The sequence below is a fragment of the Rhopilema esculentum genome, chromosome 14 (genome assembly GCF_057945365.1).
Source record: "Rhopilema esculentum isolate cy_ngs chromosome 14, ASM5794536v1, whole genome shotgun sequence".
Lineage (NCBI taxonomy): Eukaryota > Metazoa > Cnidaria > Scyphozoa > Rhizostomeae > Rhizostomatidae > Rhopilema > Rhopilema esculentum.
In genome coordinates this window covers 8,211,614-8,232,343 of record NC_142828.1, presented here as the reverse complement: position 1 = coordinate 8,232,343, position 20,730 = coordinate 8,211,614, and the positions used below count along the sequence as shown (strand labels likewise).

The 20,730-nt window shown below is 36.5% G+C and overlaps 1 protein-coding gene across 3 annotated transcripts in view; it reads left to right on the top strand.

Annotated features, from left to right (window-relative positions):
* The first annotated feature begins 609 nt into the window (after positions 1-609).
* The window catches only part of LOC135695811 (histamine H2 receptor), a 42,322-nt gene continuing 22,201 nt past the window's right edge, over positions 610-20,730 (top strand). Inside the window, exon 1 of one of the 3 annotated variants that reach the window (XM_065214993.2) lies at positions 610-685. The gene's annotated coding sequence lies outside the window, so the exon portion shown is untranslated. Of the gene's footprint in view, positions 686-15,360; positions 18,992-20,730 lie in introns of those variants that run through there. The other 2 variants (XM_065214990.2, XM_065214992.2) reach the window with 2 other exon arrangements.

Here is a 20,730-nt window from a genome sequence, read left to right as displayed (position 1 = left end):
ATAACAGATTTGTTTTGAGGAGGTCTGATTACATCGTGTTCTGAAATAAAAAATTTGGGCTGGAGTGGCCCTTTAATTAAATTAATTCGCTTTTGTCATATTCTTCTTGGAGTTTGAATAAATAATTCCTTTTGTGAAGTGACATAAAAGGGGAAAATAGTGCTACATCTATAGTGTTGTTGTCACTACATTTTCAGATATTTGATAGCAGTATGGATCATACAGGTAGTCGATTTAGACACTCTGGGACAGAGCACAGAGTCTTGGGGCAAGTCAGTTTGAAAATGCAGCCACTCTGTGTGCTCATCACGGTAGCAATCAAACTCCGTTTCAATGTGAACCAACCTTGATCTAAATACAATCTAAATCTAAAATTGAGATTGTGGAAAAGATCGAGAAAGATATAGACGAATTATTGAGGATGACATGGGGCCGGGGAACGCTGGTGTTTTGGTAAATAAGGCTGGACCTTGCCCATGAATTATCGTTTCGCGACGCCTACATCTGTCTGGACAGCCGAGAAACCAATGTCCTTTTTTCAAGTTCATTTGCATAACTGCATATGAGTATATGAAAAGAAGATTTAAAAGGTCTTCACTAGCCGATCTCGTTAGATATTTCACAGCAGTTCACAAGAGGAAGAAGTGGACTGCTTTTCTGCACCTGCTTCTTTCAACAATACAAGGTAAGTTTAAGTGCATTACTCCTTCTATGTCAGCGAATTCTTTTGTTAAAACAGCAGTTATTTTTTATTTGCATTCTTATTCTATAGTATATTCCGTGTTCTGTCATTATCAACGTTCGTGAATGAAACAGAGAATATACAAAGAGTATTTACACACTTTGTAGGATCTGCTCGATTTCAGTCGCGTATCTCTTGATCAAAGCCGAACAAACTACAAATTTTTCCATATTAAAGAAACTCCAAATTGTATCTGGGTATTCAGCGATGATCGCGAAATTCACAGATAATAGGCAAGAATTGTAATTCTTGATAAAATGCGAAAAATTTGAATTTTCATAAAACACAGATTAGCTGTTAAGATAGCAAAGTTTACCCGAAACATTACAAACTCACTATGCTTTGAATCTAAGAGTTAAAGAGTTGAGAAAAACAACATTATTTAAAAGTTTCCTTAGACAAAAATGAATATTATCCATATTGCTTTGGTGGGCTTTATGGTGAATTTAGAAAGTGCTTGACCTACAATATTATGACTTCAAAGACACAGCAAAAGATATTTATACCTTTGATCTACACAAATTGTTGGATGGTGACCACAAAAGACCAAGACGTATCTCAGAAAATATGCCAAATTCGCGCTTTTTGGTACCTAGATTTCGCTTTTCGGTGCCGCCAGAGAAATCAGATTTTGCAATGGCAGCAAAAATTCTTCCGTCAAAACGTATTCTTTAATAAACTTAAAGAATCCAAGCTGCTTAAGCGTTAAGCTCTTCATCATATCTTCAGGAACGTATTCCTAGCAGCAACAAATAACTCCACGGACTTTATGGAAATTTAAACAGATGGTATTTTGTTTACGGATAGATTGTTCTTCTCGGAATTAGCTTTCAAAAAAATCGAGTTACCTGCTTGAGAAAAACCGTTAAGGAACCAAGGCCAATAAACTCTCTTGTTGCTTTCAATATCAGCACCGTCAAGAACTTCGAAGAAATTTTATAGAGCGAAGCAGATGACTTTGATTTTTGCAGCTAATTTAGTTTAGATGTGTTTATAATGGGGCTTCTAGTCAAGTTTTTTTATGTTAAAGTTCGTTCGCATAAAATGGTATATCATACTGAAATTGTTGGGTTTTCGTAAAGACTTTGATCGAACTGTTGATTGATTGTTTTCGCAGTCAAAGGGGGCTCTCCTAATGCACCATGGAAACGTTTTTGTTATTGAAACTTACCGTAGGAAACCTGCTAAAGGCAACTACACTGCATATCATTAAATTAAAAGACCCTTTCCTGATAAATATGTTTTATGCAAAAAAAGCTTTTGCCGTTAAGGACTTTATTACTTTCGGTAGCAAAGCTAAGTTTTATAGAGATTGTTTATGTATCTTCGTCCTATAACCCAATCAAAAGCTAATCTCAACACGCAACCCACCGCGCGCAACACAGTGTACTGACACGCAAAATGCTAAGTCAATATACAACGCTATCATTGGTAAACATATCATCTTTTCGAATCAGACAAATTTTAAACACAGCAGAGAATCCTTGACGATTACGCACATAAAAATAAATGCCAAAATACACATGTGCTTCCAGCCTACTGCAGAAATATAGCGGCGAATAGCATTGGGGATGTCCCTCAATAATTTATAGATCAAATTATGAATTATAAATAAAAAAAATTTAAATGTAGCAATCTAAGACCATAATATGAACAACAACTTCAAATACAAACAATTTTCAACCAGTTCTGTAGGTCAATATTTAAAGAGAATATATTCATCGTTGAATGTTAAGGTTCCCAGAGAGTGGGACGTGCATGATGGGCTTGTGTTTTCCTATCCACTTTTTGAAAATAACATTTGAGAAGAGAACAAAACACCTAGAAGTACATAAATATTTTATGCATCTAGATAGCAACATACTCACTATGGCCGAACTCGAGCAATGTACTTGTGTGAAGCAGTTTGACAGTATTTGCTATCAAGGTCTGAGTAGTGATGTTCAAGGGTTTGTATTTCATTATAAGACTCTGAGATATCGGCTAAATTATGGAATGTTTCGGTAACTATTTTTTCTTTTGCACCCTCGCAACATTAATCGAGTTGCGGCTGAACACCCCTTCGTGAACTAACAGCTGCCGTGTACTAGAATTTGTCTGTATTTAGTATACTGGTTACAGTTTCAATGCTTACCGAATTTTGTTTGTAGAGTTAAATGTTATAATTATCTGACAATAGTGAATCAGCTAAAACGGAGACTCTTTAGAAAATCTTGTTCGTAGGGGAATGGGGTGGGAGAGGGGTATACTAATGTTATTGTACGACTCAATTTGTCCATTATTTCCACTTGTTTTCTCATGTCATTTCTATTTTTCAAGTTAGAGGATTATTTCATACCATCGTTTTTGCTTACTTTTGATAACTTATACTTGAAAGTTGAAAGTTCTAACGTAAAGAAAATTAGCATTTTATCAAAACATGCAAATTCTCCAAATTGCAAAGAAAAATAAGAGGTTCTTACAGCTCTTTACAACAATCTAACCCCAATATACCGTTTGCATCACGTTTCAAACGAAGTTTCGTAGCTACATGTACGTTTTTCACTGAGCAAAAGAAAAGATCGATTTGGTCCATAGTAAGGGTGACAGCTTGAGAGTTAATGAGCCCTGGTCTGGTCCAGTCAATTTTTGATATTGCAAGAACTGATATCGTCCAATGCTCCGAATTATTGTCAAACTAGTCCTAAGAATATGGACGTCGACTGATCTTGTAGCTGGCGATACAATTTAGATAAATGCTTGTTTGAGTTTTACCAAATAATTGTTGATAGCTGACCAGAGGCATAGAAAGAAAATTTTATAGAAGGGACAAAAAATGTATACTTCGTACCTATATGTAGTGCTATTATAAAAACTGGTCAAAAGTTAAGAACAAATTAAGAACAAGCTGAGGCTGAGCTTCTGCAAAAAGCAATTTTGAACAACGTTTTTTATCAAAATCGAGGATGTTTAGCGATGTGTGGGTGCTTTTTCGGTGGATATTCAAATTTGTCAGCAAATTAAGGCTGTCTCACTCACTTTGTTGGCAAATGAGGCCTGAAAACCTCCTTAGAGCGAACAAGCTAGCAATAGCAATGCTTACGCCCTCTTAATTTAAGAACAAATTTAGAACAATCCAGCCTCAGATTTTCGAAAAAATTACGAACAGTCAGCCTGAGCTTAAATTTACTGGTTCTTATAAAAAAGAGTGTAATTTCTTTTTGTGAAAATTAAAAAACTAACATGTATGTGTGGCCTCTAGTGCTGTGTTTTATTGACAAGATTCTTTAAATCAGGGTGAAAGCTGTTTGAAGCGTTGTGCAACTCTGCCACTTTGACGACTAACAACTGACGCCATCTTTATTTGAGTCTATGGCTTGTATATAAACACAAATAGCACTTAGCTTTACGTAAGCCAGCTTGCTTCATAAAAGCAAACACTCATCAACTGGGAATAAGTAGAGGGCTGTTCACGGCTAAATGGAACGTCTTGCAGTACTTCATATCTAGAACATGTTCGGCTACCAGCTGTTAAAGGACCTTTTAATTAAACCTCTATGCAGAACGCACCGAAAAGGTAGAAGGAATTTCGGCTGAAATCAAGCAGTTTTTTCCTCCAACAAAAACCCAGACAGTTATTATTCAGTAATGAATGGAAGATAGCTACTGAGCTATACCAGGTCAAGCCAGACATTGTAAACTGCAACTGTTTTTTGCTTTGGTTGTCGACTTTAAAAACCAGTCTATAATCTATCATTTGCATACAGTTTTTTGGCGGTACAGAAAATGGCTTCGAAAAATGCAATCATTTTACATCATAGTGGCTAAAAGCTTTTCCGTTTTTTCCGCACAACCCAAAGATTGGGGGATAGGATAAAACAACATGTTTCTTCCAACATAAGAAACAAAACTGCCCTTCAAAGAAAACAGCCTCCTCGATCTGGTAGGTCTAGAAACACTGTTAAACTCTTTGTGCTAAACTCTATAATAACGACATGATTCAGATAATTGGTAGAGCCCGGTCGTCTTTCCATCTAGCAGTTTTAGAATCGATTAACATACAAACGAAAAAGCCGCCATTGTGTAGACAGAAGGAGCTCGTTTTCTCTCTTGGACTCCAGTGGTAGGTTTTTCTTTAGGCATGCGGCACTGATTGGACAACTATACCGGTCTTGTGCTTACGTTTTTTTGACTAGCTTATTTCCATCAACAACTGGATATACCTTATTAATCGTGTTCTGACGTTTTATGCTCTGAGGAGTGTCAGACAAAAAAGCTTTTAGCCAATATGATATAAAATTTTTGCTTTTTTTCAAAGCCATTGAAAATCTGTAGCTTAATCTTAACCAATCTCCAGATTGAAGAAGTTACAATCTTTATAAATACAATTTAAATTAAAAGAAAAACATATGAAAATGTGAAGTCTTGACATGAACAATATGTTGTATTGTGGCGGAACCAGGGCTTATCTGGAACGGTGGGGCGTTACAAGCTTTCTCTTCGAGGTGGCTTACAATGCTTTTTGCCGTGGCAGCTGCGTGAACAATCATAAACGGAGAGAGAGGGAGATTGTAAAGTATTATTTTATCGAGTTTTTCAACAAACCAATCACGTGTATGAAACATTTATCAAGTGTTTGGACAGTATTTGGGAGGAAAAGATCACATATTTTGATTTATAATTGATTAAGAACCTAAGCTGAAACTTTGAGCCCTCTAGCAGCCCTTTTTTAACAATGCTTTAACACCACACAATTAAAAATTAAAAATGTACTTACGGGCCAAAAGCAACAAGCCTGCAATCCGTTTAGATGAGCCACAGTATTTTTAAGTGTCTTTTGAAGTCAGCCTGGAATAAATTATGTGTAGAATAAGAACGTCTTTTTATCTGTACAGCCCAAAAGACTACGCAAGTATGCTTTACTTAAAAGCTTTACTTAAAACATCTTATAGAGTTCTTAAGTGTTGGTGTAAAATTCTTCAATTCTACCAAAAGAGCATTATGTACTATACTAGAAAACTTTAACCTAGCAAAGTATTTTGACAGGTGTAAATAATCATGTGACAGGTGAAAATATTTAGCAACGAATGAGATAAATACAAGTTTATATATTGAAAATGCTACTTTGTTTATGAAGGAATTTTTACAGGGAGTAAGGGCTACTAGGCTATAAATATTCAAAAACAAAAACAGAAACACAATGTTGAAGCAAGATAATAAGAGCTTAGTGATTTAGCTTAAACTTGATCCCATCTGGAGTGGTTTTCAAGTTTTCAAGAAAAGGCATGTAGAGATTTATTTTAGAAGAATATTTCTTGAAAATTGATCGTATTGCAAATTAATTGTGTTCTTGCTTTAACAATTATAAAATGGAGTTGTTTAATTTAAAAAAGCCCAAAAAATAAAAATAGCTCTGTTGTTGAATTGAACAAATATAGTTTTTTGAGAGTTTCTAGCGTTATGTTCTAAATTATTTTAGGTGATGTTTCTATTTACTATGGAAGCTTCAATAAAAAACAGGGTAATCTTCACAACAAATATCAAAGCAAATAAGAATGTTTGTTAAAGCAAATCTTCTAGCAAGCTTTTTTGTCCTATGCGGTGGCATTTCGAATCTTGTCCTTTGATGTACTCTCATTTGAAATTTGCTGTTTAATGTGAACATTTGCACAAGAAATGAAAACACTATCGTCCTACACGATATGTAGGCAAAAGACAGTGTGTACCAAAACTCATTTTAACATGCCTTAGAACAAAATCTTATGTGAAATATGCTGTTAACACTTAAAAAAATTATATGCTATTAATATTAATATTATATGTTATTGATAAGAAAAGCATAAGAAACTAAATAGACGACATGTATGATGTATAGACTTTATTAACATTCCACTCAAGTTACATTTTAATACATTTAATGTAAAATCAGTTTTCTTCCATAATTACCTCAGTAAGAAAAAAAAAAGTTTGTAGACCAGAAGAATGCGTATAAGACACTTTTCTTATCGAACATCTCATCACGCGAAATTTGCTTTTAATTACAAATATGTCAATAACAAAAAACATTTTTATCCAATCCATCTGCGTTTCCTAAATTTTCCTCTTAAATATATTTTCATGCCTTTTATCTTCCATATAGTATCAAAACTAATGCAAACTAGAATTTATCAAATAAGTTTATCGTACCGTAAAATTTGAAGATGGCATGAAATAGCGGAAACAGAGAATACCAAAGTACTTTTCGTCCGACACAATTTAGGGCCTATTTATATGAGCAAATGTATCCCACCTCTCAGGCCATAATCTGGCAGATGGGATGAAATCATCGAATGTTTACATGCAGATTCTATCCCACCTTTCAGCCGTATATGGAGTGAAACATCCCACCAGTGGCGGCGCCAGCTATTACAGAATGGAAGGGTAATGGGCGTGGTCAGGGAAACCGCGCCCTTTTTGCCTCGTTTCAGTGCTTTCTGCCAGGTTAGCTTTTCTTAGGGAATTTTATCTCCCCTACCCAGCACTTTTTAATCCTTTTTTTAGAAAAAAAAGGTAGACCATGTTTTCAGAAAAGTGGGGGGGGGGGGGGTAATTACCCCTATATGAGCGAGATCTCACCTCTCAGCTTACCAGGCTGCAAGGTGGGATGATTTTCTCCATATAAACAGGCCTCTAGAGCGTAAATGACTGACGATGGCCGGAAGCAAGCAGAAAATTTATATCCAGGTATGAATCAAAAGTAGCAAGGGAGGAAGAAAGACGCATTTTAATCAACCATCCGACAGCAACGGTCATTATCCGACGTTTCTACTTTGAAGAGTGTCAGACGAACAGTGCTACCGTATAACAGAATATTTCCGCTATTTCGTGCTACTTCCAACTACAACTTCAACATGATGAACGTAGATTTATAGCATGAACTGGTTACATTACTTGATTAGTCCAACTTATCCATCCTCCCACTGACACAAGAGCTAAAAAGATAGCAAAGATATCAGCAATGTGGTCAAGGGTCTGAATAGAAAACATAATCCATATTTCATACGGTAAGATTAAATTCCAGCTGGTTAGTTATTTGTTCAGATAAACGCAAGAAATGAATAAAGATAAAAGGTTCAAAAATGATGTTTCCAAAAAACCCTATAATCTTTTCAACAAAGAAGTGATTCAAAGAAGACAGGCGAAAAATAAAATCCTCATCCAACCACATACAATTAGCTAAGTCGTACACTAAGCAAAGTCTTCAGTTCCTTATGGAGGATAAGAAAGAAGTCTTTTCAGCAGGCAAATTACCAACATTTTCTAGAACTGTCTCTTTGGTAATTAGCTTTGGAATAATTTGTTTATAAACATTTCAAAAATTAACTAACGAAGAGGAAGCAATTTTAGAAGTCTCATTTATCTTCCATCCCAAAACAAATGAAGCAGCAGCTAGGAAATTGCAGGACACGATGCCACATTTGAGCTAAAATACGATTGATTAAAGTTTTTCTAGACTTTCACAATGCACACTGTACTACATAGCAAAGACAGACTTTTTTTAAAAAAGCAAGGGCTGTAAGGAATCACTTTCAATCAAGTCAATTTTTACTGAATGTGAAATCAAAGCTATATCGGTTTTGGCTGACGACTCTCTTCCGGTGAAATTTCTTCCGAAGATTCTTCTGGTGAAATTTCATCATTTTCTAGTTTTCCAATTAGCGATTCGTTATGACATGAAGATTTTGATCTTGTAATCACTAAAGGCAGTAAATTTTTCACAAAAACCTTTTTAATATTAGAAACACTGGATATTTCAGGAGCATGGTCAAATAGATTGTCTTTATTCAAGTGAATCAAATTGCGTTCAGTATGATCTTTGTCGAAAAGCTTTTTTAGTTAGGTTTGTAAATAGAGAGATGTGAAATATGTGGAGAATATTTCAATTCAAAACGCAAATTTGCTAGCAAAACTGACGATACTTTTGAGCCATCAACAATTCATTGCGCCATTCAAATTTTGTCGCTATGGCATTCGAATTCTGAAATAGAAACGTTCGTTATGATGCATATGGTAATAATTTAAGATGCAGTTTGACTGTCCTATGACCATGTATCCGCAAGGAAAGAAGAACAGAAAGGACTCAAGCTACTCATCCAAAAAAGCAGGAAGACGTCTGCATCTAATAGAGCAGCAATTAGCAGTTTTTGCGTTGCTCGAGACTGTATTGAGATAAAATAAGAGAGAATGTGATCTTTGCTTGGCTTTTTTAGAAATTCTATTTTGATCAGAGAAAATATTCATTCAGTCTTTAGTTGACCATGAAGAACAACTCTCAAAAAGCTTTTCTACAGCTGTCCATCCTCTACAAGATTATCTTCACTTTGCCAATAGTTTTATCCAACTGTCGAGAGACTTTTTCAAAATTAAAGATTGAAGAAAATTGGCTTAGACGCTGATGATCATAAATTTTGACAGTGAGATATGATGAGAATTCCAACAAAAAAGACCTGTAAATTTGGATTGAGAAAATATGTTTTTCTTTCTTGATGTTAAAAAACAATCTGAGTTTGGTTGGTCCCGTGTGAGCTAACGTTACTTTTCGATCTGAAAATGTATAGCAAGGAATCTAATGTTTCAGGCCATTCAAATTCACTTTTGTTTATAACTTGTTTAATGTTGTTGATCTGGCTTGATATTTCCAGTATATGTAGCATTGACACTAAAAAAATTCACCATGTAAAGAAGTCTGTTGGGAAAGACGTAATTTGTTAACAAAATAGTTTTAGAAGAATAGGCGCAGACTTGTATTTTTTCCGGAGGAGGGGGGGGGACTCAAAAAATAATTGCATGGCGAATAGTGGCTGCCAGGGTAAAAAAGAGCCTAGCTAAGGGCTCTAAAGCGACTTTCTTTTGCATTTTTCATTATCGTTGTTATTCCATCTTGATTAAATCTCTTCAGATGATTCTTATCCGTGAAACCAAGAATATGAAAAATTAGTCTAACAAAGTGATAGCCAACTTCCATAATTCCCAGGGTGGGCTGAGCCCCCCAAATTTTCATCAGGAGGGGCTCAAGCCCTGGAGCCCCCCCCCCGACAATTACAGTCGTTTATGTGGTACCACAATGTCTTCAGAAAAGAACACATTTCCTATCCACAGCTTTTCAAAGATGTTTACATCGTTGTAGCAAGTTCCTTCCTTCCGAAACCTGTTTCAATTATTATCGTTACTATTTTAGCCACTCAGTTTCCAATGCATTACACGTCTTTTTTATAAGAAACTTAGCTTGGGTCCTAGGACTAAAAGCTTCTCAGTTCTTCACCAGTTTCTAGTACTAAAAGTTTCTTTTCTAAAAGTTTCTAAAAGTTATTTTTTGATAAGCATTTAACATCAAATATTGCGCTCTCCCTTGCATATTAATTGTATTAAAGTTTATAACACAACAGTAAGATTTGATATCGTATCTCTTGTTTGTTATTCTTATGGAAGCAGGGGTACTTTTTATCGAGACACCTGGTACAGTGTGCTTAAATTGTTGTAATACGGGAACAGCCTATAAAGCGATAATAATACTTAAAATTTTATGCCAGTAGGCCCAAGAATAAACGTCAATTATGATTTACATATGTGTCCATATGTGCATCCTTTGTTTGTTTGGGAGACGAACCTTTAGTCCTTTGTTCCGAAACCGTCTTAAACCAATCAGTGTTGCAGGGTCATAACGCATGCGCATTAATAACAGTATTCGCACAGCTGTTGTGGGTGTTCGCATAGCAAATTCGCACAGTCTGGGACCACACAATTTCCCGCCAGGGCTTCAAGTGATATTGTGCATGTGCAATGACCCTGAAACGGGGGCTAGTGCATGTCTGGAAGACGAGCATGATTCATCTCCCGAACAATTGTTGTGTGAAATTAGATGACGTGTACAAAGAAAGTCTTCAACGAAGTGACAGAATAAATCACTTCTATCAATAAGGATAGGCTTTTCCTAGAAAAAATTCACCCAAACTTCGCCCATTTTTCTTCACCAATGGCGGTGAAATCTTACTTCTTGAGGAATTCAACCCTCCTCCAACTACCCTTTCTCCGCATAACAACGCAATATTCAAAATTTGCTTATTATCATACAAAATACATCTTCTAGAAAGGAAGATTTTTGGCAAGCAGGAGCACCGAAAAAGTTGGCAAGAGATGTAGATATAGCTTCCTAAATACAAACAGGTCTTGTCAGCCATCAACTCGTACCGAATATTAACACATAGCGTCAAAAAATATATATAGCGCTCTGAAATATATTTATAAGGTGAAAAATACTATGGATTTCTGAATGGAACTTTCTTTTCAAAATCCAACAGCTAAACATAAACAACATAATATTCAAAATACACCTATCAATTATATTAGAACTATATCATACACTTGGTGAGTCAGTGCTATCAGGTCGAGTAGGTACTACACCAATATTTCTATTATGCCACAAGCGGTAAGAGCACCCCCTTTTTAGACCCTGTTTACACGAGAGTGGATCCGAACCAGATCGGATTCAAAAGAGTACGGATAGGCCTTGCGTTTACACGGGAACTGGTGGATCCGTATATTTTTGGATCCGCTATCCGAACACTTTTTGGATCACTTTCAGAGGTGATTCCATATGGATCCCGTGTAAACGGGTGGTTTACAGTTTCTTCTCCAGTCCACGAAAATTTACCCTTTTTAGTGTTACCTCCCTCCATGTTCAGGTTGAACTGTGTTTTGATCACGCACGAAGTTCTGAAAACGTCATATACGCGCCAATTTTCGAAAAGCGCATGCACGTAACCTGTCGAATTCACCTGGAACAGTTTCCGTGTAAACGCAGATTGTTCTAGATCGGATCCCGTGTAAACGCATTGCCATTTTCAGGGATCGGATCCAAAAGTATCCGCTCTGGTCCAGGTCTCGTTTAAACAGGGTCTTACAGTTTCAATACTGTTTATGAAATAATATCAAAGAATTTTTCTTTCAAAATTAATAGAATAGGCTCTGAAAAAATTGGAAGTTAAAGATTCTTAAAAGAAGATTTTTGAAAAAGCTCTTGTTTTGCAAAAAAGTGGATGGGAAGTGTGTTGTTTTTAGAAATAAGAATGAAAGAAGGTTTATCCTCCACACCTCTCGTTAGGCTTGCTTCCCACTAGGCGGCTAAGTGCGTTTATCTCTAATCCTTTAATTGAAATAGAGATAAAAGATAAACTACGGTGGCAATCCCACTTGCAAAACATAACCGATTTAACTAGCAGTAGGAAGACATGCTAAAATGAGCTGTGAATCTTGCTGAAGAAAATTGACAAGTAAGTAACCTTTCACGTCTTAGAAGTTTTCAATTATTAAAGACAAAACAAAAAAAGTTCTTCGTGAGCGAAATTGTTTGAAAAACGACACGAAGGTGTTCTCTTTGATACAAACAAGATTCTCTTTGATGGCATAACCAAGGGCGAAAGAGAATATTGTTTCGGTATTTATGTATGGGTCCAGTGAGATTCAACCTTTTGCTAGTCCTTGCGCAACCAAGAATAGATGGATAAAACATCCGTAAAACATTACAAAACATTTTTTGTACCAACATTGTTGGACGATGTTTTATGACCTGGCCAAACGGATCTAAGAAATGTTAAAACATCTGTTAGACCCCGTTTACACGAGACCAGGACCAGAGCGGATCCAAAAGTATCCGGATACTTTTGGATCCGATCCCTGAAATGGCAATGCGTTTACACGGGATCCAATCCAGAACCATTTGCGTTTACACGGGAACGGATCCAGATGAATTCAATTGGTTACGCGCGTGCGCTTTTCGAAAATTGGCACGTACAACCTCCTTCTAAGTTTAAACACGCAGATCAGATTTTTTTGATCTGGACGTTTAACTTTTTTAAGCGTTCATGTGTGTTCATCTCCTCGGAGCATGTCATTGGGAAATGATGGAAACACCGATCTTTTAAAATCGGTTTTAGCTTCAAGATAAAGAAGATATCAAGGTAAACAAAGAAAGATCTTGGCGAACTGTTGACTACCAAAAAATGTTTTTAAAAAAAATGGAAGCAAAATTTGCCAAAGGACACAAATTGTTGCATCACCCCCTCCCCCCACCCTCCAATCTGTCCATCGTTTCCTTCAAATGACTTCGACAGACATTCTGATAACTGTAACATCGTCCGTAATTGCGATGGTTGAGTGCAAGAGATATCAACTCATGCTTGGCATGTAAGTGCTATTTAATATTGCACTCTCTAGCTGCTGTAAAAGTTGGAGCACATTGCCGAGCGACAATGCTGACGAATCGACGGTCTTTCATTGCTGACGAAAGCTCATCTTCAGTATAGCCTTTTTGAAGACAAATTTTTATTAGAACGTTTTCCTTTTGCTTGCATTTTTGTGCGATACTCAGTTTCCCCCCAGGCGGGCAAATATATCAGCTCAAAGAAATTCTTCAGTTGCTGAATAACAGGAAGGTCAAAAAACTTTAAAATCGAGGTAAAGCAACCTAAATTACGACCATCAGCCTTTGAACTCCACGTGCTTGAAAACGGCAGAACCGCCATTTTGATGACGTCATGCAAACTTTAAATAGCAATAACTCGTTATCTGCTGGTCTGATAGAGCTTATTCTCAAGAACTTTTTGCTCCTATTACAATGCCAAACAAGATGGTTGGGGCGATTTTTCAGAAATGAGAATTAAAAATTTTAATGACAGGGGGAAATGACGTCATCGATCACGTGATTTCTATTGTGCTACAAAAATGTATCCAAGGCTTAAATATTCAGCAAGGCTGAAGGTACCCAAATCAAGAGCAAATACCAAGGTTAGGCACTTTGCTCGACTTTTCTTAAAAACTCCCTGTCAAAATGTTTAGAGGTGTCCAACGAGAGGTGGTCAAATATGCTGAACATTTTGACTTGGCATAATTTGATCACAGATGCTCCAAAAACAATAGCAAGGTTGAATGGATTCACTGAGCGTGTTTTATTTCTTTAAGAATCGATTTTACTTCGTTGAACATCGCTCGTCGTCACTAAACGCTTCGCCGTATGACCATAAAAAGTGTTCAATATTCCTGCTTCACAAATGTCGAGCGCTTTCGCGTGGCGATCCATGATTTTTTGACAAATTTTTATATTTACTAAAGAACTTATTTCTAGATGAAAAATATTTATATGATCTATATCAATTGACCCGGGGTTTGTCTTGAAGGAACATTTCCATTTTATCAAAAAATTATTTTCTTTGGGTTGTCCTCTTAGGGGTTGGTTTCTTTGAGAAAGTTTGTTAGAAATTTTTGCCTGTTTGAACAAAAAAGGAGGGTTGGCTACTTGGCTTGTTTAAAACCATATTTCAGAAATTGTGCCAAAGAGTGCAATATTTCAGAAGCCATTTTTGCAAAGGGTGCAATATTTGGCACTCTCACGTGGAACTCTCATGGGGAGCTTAAATAGTAATAATAGAGACGTTTCTGATTATCATTGTTGTACAGTTTGATGATACAGCCGCTACAACGATACTAAAAAATACTGTTAAGTTTAACAAAGAATAACATACTCTATTTGAAAATTCTCTATCACGTCCTGTTAGGAATTGCCTACCTCCTCTCCCCTCATTTGAAAGTCTTACAGTACCCCACAGATAGATAGATATAGATCGGCGTGCTTCCGAACTCTTGTACTTTTCTGCACATTTCCAACACTTTGAAGGAAAATTGGAAGATATGTGGGGCGCCATTTTGACTCTTTGCACCCCCCCCCCTGCAATCTCATCCCCAGCACGCCACTGGGGAGCTTACATAGTAAAAAGCACCAAGGTTGTCGTGCTATCAATATAACCAGGTAGACTCTTGCCCGAAATGATTCAAAATACAATAGCAAAGTAGTAATTGGCTCAGCCCCCTTGATTCCTCTAGCACAATACCCCCTGATAGTGATACGCACCCATCTTGAGGGCTTGTGACCCCCGTTCTCTTTGGTGACGCGCCTAGTTCTGGTATCAGACAGGGAATTCTGCATAACCATCTAGCAACCTGCCTTACCATCTTGCACAGTCATAAAGTAATAATGTGATACTCAATAGAATACTAGGATCAAGTGCCCCAGTCTAGAAATAGCTTTTTGGAATATATTCAAGCTGGATCTACATCTCATTTTATGCTTATAAAATGCACAATTCAACTGCTAGGCAACTTCAAAATAAATAAACTTCAGAAACTGTATGGCAAAATGAAAAAGTTTATACGGCCATTACTATTTGCAAAGACAAATAACATTGATGAACTTTTATAGGATAGTTCTAATTGATGAGTTATTAATTTTTATCTGAAGACCGAAATTACTGACCGTTTATATTTCAAACTTCCGGTAATGTGACTTCCGTATTTTGCAAAAAGGTTCCCAAGAAGTCTTTACTTTAAGATTTGAACTTTAGAAAGAGATATTTCACTTAGGAAAATTGCTAGATAGTTATGCAAATTCCCCGTCTATATTGGTTCAATCTGGAATGTATACTACACATTGCAGACCAGTTGGAAAAGAAATAGCGAAGGAAGCAGATTGCAAAGAAATGCCTTTGATATATATATCTATATGTTTAGTTCATGTTTTGATATCTTCTCATACCTATATGACATAAGTACTGACAACTTGGATCGAAAACGTTTTCAAGCCTTTTGCTTGACTTCAAGAACTTACATTCGTCTTCCAACGTTGATTACAACCCTAAAAATGTTTCCGGACAAAGGAAAAAGCAACATTTTTAATTATTTTCATGCAGGCTTCAAAAGTAAACATGAATAAAATTTTAAAGTTGTTTTGATATTGTACATTAGCTGCACACCTCATGAGCCTCGTTGGACATCTGCATGAACAGTGTTGAAATTGCGTTACCTGGGCCGATAACCGTACTTTGAAGTAATATTCATCACTTTGAAAAAGACCCTGTAGAGAACGGACTCACATCATGTAGTGACTGTCAAATAAGCAAAATCTGTATCATTATTTCTGTATGCCAACGGAAAACGATACTGTACAAAATACCGTTGATGTAGTTAGTAAAACTGAGCGGTGGTCTCAAATGCAGTGGAAATAAAAACAAGAAATGAGAAAAACACAACAAGAACCTTTGCCATGAATAATTCATCAATTTGTTGGGTTTTGAGGATTTCTTCTTTTATGGAAGTGTTAGCGGCTTGATTTTTGACCTCCTTATATGTGAGTATAACACAGAATAAATATACTACATGATTCCAACTCGGTGCATCTCCGTCTGCAGAATATGGTATCTTTGGGTGATGTTTCAACCTTGCGCAGTTATTTTAGCTTTTCAAGCTTGGTTATCCAATCCAACGCTGAAATTATATTTTGAAGGAGTTACCATATTCTGCCGACCAGCACGGATAACTTTTGCCAGCTATTTCGAAAACATTTTTTACAACCATGCTTTAATTTTTTCTATGAATGCCAACAGAATTATGTTTTGACTTCATTTATGTTTGAAATCTATCAAAAGATGATATTATATTTTTATATTATAAATGCTTTATCACTTATCATTCAACAGACATATCATATCCTATGACCTATACCTACTTAAGCATTCTGATGTTGGCAGTCGTGTAGCCAGGGTGGTGAGATTGAGAGGGGGCAGAAGCGAATTGAGCAATAGAAAATTGGGGGTCCACAACGTTTTGAACGCCAGAAAACGGCCTTTAAAAAAAATTGTCGCCGTTGAGGGAGGGGGGGGGTCCGCCCCCTCTTGCCTCCACCTCGCTACGCTACTGGATATTGAGGAAAAAGGGGTTTGTTTGAGTTTAGCTGAAATCCAACATCAATCATGCTCTTACCTGTAACAATATATGTCGTGAAGTTTAGGTATTTTAGATACCCCCTCCTGTATAATTAGAAAAGAATAGAGATGTAAGTTCACAGGTCAGCCTCGTTGTAGGATACAATGAATACACGTGATAAGAGCCAACAAAGGTCATAGGCCGAGGTTAGTAAGCCTTATAAGGTATTAAGGGAAACTTAAATGGGCGCATTATATCTGCTAGCAGATATCTTAGTTAGTTACTGAGGAAGCTAGTGTAAAGACGAGTGCTAATGCCAAGAGAAAGGTCTAGTGTAAAAATGGCAACTCTCTGGCGTAGGCCAGTTGAGGGTGGAAAGTAACTCGTATGGATTTGTCGCAACCAGTAACATTAACCGGATAGTCGCGAAAAGGGCTATTAGAAAATTGTAAAATGTTAAAGGTAAAACTTCATCTAGGGTGTCTTTATTGTCTTTCCCCAGAGATACGATGAAGGAGAAAGAGCTTTACTACAAGATACGACACCATCTAACTAGCTTTATAAGCTTTGAACGATAAAAAACTTGTTTTTCCTCGTCAGATTAGTCAGCCCCCTCATAAAATTAATTTTTGTGACAACCCTGATTCAATTTGCAAATTAAGATCGCCCCCGTGTAGCGCAAGTGCCCCTCATAAAGCCATAGTCTTTTTGAAAGAAAATTCACTGGGGGCAAGTAAATATTCATTTAAACAGTGAAAAGTCTTTGGCGCTCGAGAGGCAGTTGTCTCACTAAACGAAGAAAATACACCACCACCATTCATCATTATTACCAATGAATAACAAAACAGACTCCTTAACAAAGTGTGTTATAGAAGCAATAGTAAAAGCTCATTACCTCATATCGTCGTGACAAATTAGGGCCTGAAGAGAAAAAGTACAACAGCAAATATATGGATATCTATATAGCTGACAGATAAAATAAGAGTGTAACAAAGAAATCGAAGCAACTATTAGAGCTAAAAGCGAATATTTACTGTACGAGGTAGAGGAATCTTTCTAAAGATTTCCCTTGAAAATTTAGCAATATATGCAGTAAGGTTTTTCTGTTTTGTTTTGATTAAAAATGCAAATTTATATTTAGTTGGGTATCTTGAAAGATTGTATTCAGTCGTTTATCTTAGTAGAATGAAATCCAAATGACATAAATCAAGTTAAATGAACTGCGAGTAGAATTTAAGTGGCTTTGTAATTACTGTATAGAACTCTGCCAACAAAACATTTTACTTCATGATTTAAGGAGCGCCAAGAATAAGTATAGATGCATTTAAGTCTGCGATTTTGTTACAAATTGGTCAAAATATGGCGAAACAAGTGCAGACTATTTTCTTATAAATCCACAGAAATTTGGCCTTGGTTCTAAAGTTTATGAACCAAGCAAAACACCTGTAACAATAAATAAGTTAGCAAACAGAAAACATAGGTTGAATTAAGACTTTTTATTAGTCATATCTCAATGTCTGATAACTTTCATACCAGATTAGGGGTCTGGAGTACATGCTTTGTCTGCTACGCTCTGAGTGATTTAATCAGCCCGCCTTTTAAAGTAGGCCTGAAAATTTCGGAGAGACATTTTTAATGAATAACCTCATTTCTACTTGCTGCTTTGCATTTCTTCTTACATGAACTCAATCGAGAAATTTTATATGAGAAATATGCAGTCGCCATCAGGATCGATAGAATATGGGGCGTGCGGAGTAAGAAAACTCCCCTTTTAAGACACTATTTTCCGTCAGTCAACCGTTCCGAGCATAGTCATGGTTCAGAGTTACCAATAGCTCTGCAGCTCGTTTATAATTGGAAAACATTGAGAATTAGCCGATTGGATGCGAAACAATAAGTGTATTTTAAAGCGAAGAGTGTTTTGCCAATTAGGGAAGCATCGTCCGCGACTAATCAAACTTGTCATTAAAGGTTCTTACACAACCAGCATGCTTTGTGACTTTATTTTCAAAACCGGCGAAATAACGTACTGAATTAAATTACAAAATACAGCCTATTTCATCTCGTGAAAAAAACAGGTAGCGCAAAGCATGCCCGTACCTCAAGAACCTTTAAACAAAGGATTGTGCACGATAGCTAGATACTGTCTTTATCACTTTCGTTTTATTGGTGTCACCACTAGACAAACAGTACATTAGGATTGAGTATTAATTCCTAACTTGACGTCTTTCAACCTTCTCGAAATGTAATAAGACAGATGCAACAGCAACAACATATTCACATATAACGTAGCACAGGGTGGTTAGCCAGCGTCACAGATCTTCCTATGATCTAAGTGATCTGTGATGCAGGCTAAGAATAGTTTGCATGGTGCACAAGTTCAGCTGGAAGCACGAATGACGTATTCGTTTTTACTGAGGCTTATCATGAAAAGAATGAGTCTTCGGAAATTGTACATTCGTTGGCAGATAACAGCAACAGGTGAACTAGCTTTATTGCATTCAATTCTGTATAAAATCGTTTAGCTAAAAATGTGTTTTCAGATAACCTAAGAAATAGTCCTATTGTCACAATAACGTTAGCCATAGTGGATTCGTCTGTGATAGTATCTCTACAATGCTGGAATTTGCAACGTCTGAGAATGCGACCTGGTAAAAATGGTGTCTCAACATATCTGGTGTATTAAACTGTAAGCCTTTCTAAAAGTGCGATAAAATCATATCTAAAAGATGTTTTTTTATTTGGAAGTGCCCAAAACCTATAAAACATACGGTGCGTGTAACTAATTAACAGACATTCGCAATATTGGTGGACATGTTTTAAGCTAATTGCCAACGCAAGACATGCATCCAAACAGTATACTAGCCCTATGGACATTCCCAGGTCAATGCCGCCAATCATCAAAACATGCAAGGTCCAATCAAAGCCGCAGCATGAAATTCAATTTGTAAGACCTTTAGCATAACGCAGGCAAAGAGCAGATTATTAGTGTCTTTGAATTTAACCCTCAACAATTTAAATACCAATAAGATCATAATAAATTAAATCGAATCAGCAATCACAAACATACATTGGTGGCATACAGATTTAGGTATTATTTACACAGTATGAAGTTTCAACTCTTTGCATTTGTGAATATAAAAAGTAGACTAAAAGGTAATCGACAGTACTAAATAGGCTCAATCCATCTCTCAAGCAATAATTGACCAATCAGTGAGTGTGATTCCTTTCACACGCTTTTGATTGGCTAATTTTGATTAAAAGATGCCTTACCGTAAATTAGCCCCTTGGGGCTTAATAATTTTTGATATTTTTGGATGGGGGCTCATCCGAGGGGGGGGGCTTATCAACAAATTGTAGCTCTATTTTGGGGGCTTATTCTATGGGGGGGTCGAGAGGGGGGCAATTCGAGGATTTATAGTAAGCCCCTTTTGCATCTGTCGATTGCCTTCAAGAATCATGGCATATAGAAGAAGCGTAGCATCATTGCAGACTAAATACGACGTTTTAGGGTTCACTATGGCACATCGAATTTGTTTTATGACATCGAGCCGGCCTAACTCGTAAAAACTGACGATGAGTATAGGTTATAATACGGTTAATTTTGATAAGAAAACCCTTGCTAATGCTTATAATTTATATCAAAATTGTATGAATTAGAGGTGAAGAGAGGTCTTACCTTGACATAATGATAGTTTTAAGACATTTGTGAGATTGCCAGCTAATGCGTTATAATGCCGTATTGCCCCTAATAGGCTAATTTCATCGCAAACCCCGAGAAGGTGTATTAAAGAGGCCAGATAACATGAAATTATTTGCTAAGTTCAGGTTGTCTTTCTAAGGTACTTGAGCGACTTTTTCAACATAAAAAAGGACAAAAAATTCCTTTTGTCTCAAGTACATTTGCAAAGAATGTGTATTTGCCGGCAGAAACATAAGTTTCTCTAGGAATTTCAGCACAATATGCAGAGCAAGAATCTTGACATATGATCAATACGATTGTTTAAACTTTTGAAGGTTTTCCACATAACTGTCCTTACTGAAACGATTTAAATAATCGGACATTGATGACATTTTTAAGCAGGTGTTATTTTATTTGCAGAATATTTTCGTACCTTTCAAAACATACAGTGACGCTAGCAAACTTTTAGCAAAGTTACGACGAATAATCCACGAAATTCCATGGTTTCAGACATCCTGCACATTTTTGGCTTTTATAA